The sequence below is a fragment of the Salmo trutta genome, chromosome 2, assembly GCF_901001165.1.
Source record: "Salmo trutta chromosome 2, fSalTru1.1, whole genome shotgun sequence".
Lineage (NCBI taxonomy): Eukaryota > Metazoa > Chordata > Actinopteri > Salmoniformes > Salmonidae > Salmo > Salmo trutta.
Genome location: NC_042958.1, coordinates 36,561,035 through 36,563,504, shown reverse-complemented (window position 1 = coordinate 36,563,504; position 2,470 = coordinate 36,561,035).

The following is a 2,470-nucleotide window of genomic DNA, read 5'->3' as shown; positions in this document are numbered from 1 at the left end:
AATTGCAATTAATTGCAAAGTCCCTCTTTGCCATGCAAATGAACTGAATCCCAAAAAAAACATTTCCACTGCATTTCAGCCCTGCCACAAAAGGACCAGCTGACATCATGTCAGTGATTCTCTCGTTAACACAGGTGTGAGTGTTAACGAGAACAAGGCTGGAGATCACTCTGTCATGCTGATTGAGTTTGATTAACAGACTGGAAGCTTCAAAAGGAGGGTGGTGCTTGGAATCATTGTTCTTCCTCTGTCAACCATGGTTACCTGCTAGGAAACAAGTGCCGTCATCATTGCTTTGCAGAAAAAGCGCTTCACAGGCAAGGATATTGCTGCCAGTAAGATTGCACCTAAATCAACCATTTATCAGATCATCAAGAACTTCAAGGAGAGTGGATCAATTCTTGTGAAGAAGGCTTCAGGGCACCCAAGAAAGTCCAGCAAGCGCCAGGACCGTCTCCTAAAGTTGATTCAGCTGCGGGATCGGGGCACCACCAGTACAGAGCTTGCTCAGGAATGGCAGCAGGCAGGTGTGAGTGCATCTGCACGCACAGTGAGGTGAAGACTTTTGGAGAATGGCCTGGTGTCAAGAAGGGCAGCAAAGAAGCCACTTCTCTCCAGGAAAAACATCAGGGACAGACTGATATTCTGCAAAAGGTACAGGGATTGGACTGCTGAGGACTGGGGTAAGGTAATTTTCTCTGATGAATCCCCTTTCTGATTGTGTGGGGCTCCAGAAAAAAAGCTTGTCCGGAGAAGACAAGGTGAGCGCTACCATCAGTCCTGTGTCATGCCAACAGTAAAGCATCCTGAGACCATTCATGTGTGGGGTTGCTTCTCAGCCAAGAGAGTGGACTCACTCACAATTTTGCCTAAGAACACAGCCATGAATAAAGAATGGTACCAACACATCCTCCGAGAGCAACTTCTCCCAACCATCCAGGAAAAGTTTGGTGACAAACAATGCCTTTTCCAGCATGATGGAGCACCTTGCCATAAGGCAAAAGTGACAACTAAGTGGCTCGGGAAACAAAACATCGATATTTTGGGTCCATGGCCAGGAAACTCCCCAGACCTTAATCCTATTGAGAACTTGTGGTCAATCCTCAAGAGGCGGGTGGACAAACAAAAACCCACATATTCTGACAAACTCCAAGCATTGATTATGCAAGAATGGGCTGCCATCAGTCAGGATGTGGCCGTGAAGTTAATTGACAGCATGCCAGGGCGGATTGAAGAGGTCTTGAAATAGAAGGGTCAACACTGCAAATATTGACTCTGCATTAACTTCATGTAATTGTCAATAAAAGCCTTTGACACTTATGAAATGCTTGTAATTATACTTCAGTATTCCATAGTAACATCTGACAAAAATATCTAAAGACACTGAGGCAGCAGATTTGTGAAAATTAATATTTGTGTCATTTTTAAAACTTTTGGCCACGACTGTAGAGAGGTGTCGGGATACTCTCTCCTGAAGGAAGGGGGTAATATAGTGACATTAATCCAACACCTAGCGATATTATCAAGAGGTTCAGACATCTTGGTGTAAGGGTTAAGGTGTTGGCTTGACAGTTGTTGGACCTGGGTTCAAATCCCAGTTGGGGCTATGCATGCTATGTTTAGTAGAATAATAATTAATTATTAAAAATAACAATTTTACTGCAATGACCTCAATAGGTCACGAATAAAAGAATGTCCACTTATAAACCAGGGTTGCTACATATTTATTATTATAGCAGCAGCAGGAATGGATTCTGCAGAGGCGAATTATACACTGTAGATAATCTTTGGGTGCATTCAAAGAGGTAGAGGCCAAAGTGAAAGAGTTGACTCTGCCCGAAAATCTGTCTGTGCAGATTAAGCAGACTTGGCCTGTTTAAAGATGCACTATGCAGAAATCGCTCCTCCATTTCCTGGTTGCTAAAATGCTAATAGTTTGCCTAATTTCAATTTATGTCACAAAACAAGCAAGTATAGTGTAGAGAATCATTGTACCATCTAAATGCTGTGAAATATACTTTCATATTGTATTTTCCGCTGTTTGAAGCTGGCATAAAACCGAAAGTAAAAGCCAGCAAAACGAAACTTAAGAACGGGAAACATAGAAATAATGCACATAGAACAGATCTACTGCTTTTTAGACTTGCGTTCAATGAGAATGACAGATCTATAACACAAAATGTCTATGTGAATTTGGTCAGGTTGCCCAAAAAGTTACATATTGCAGATTTACACTTCCCTCGCTAACTTTAAACATCAGCTATCTGAGCAGCTAACCAATCGCTGCAGCTGTACATAGTCCATCTGTAAATAGCCCACCCAATCTACCTACATCATCCCCATATTGTTTTTATTTACTTTTCTGCTCTTTTGCACACCAGTTTCACTACTTGCACATCATCATCTGCTCATCTATCACTCCAGTGTTAATCTGCTAAATTGTAATTACTTTGCTACTATGGCCTATTTA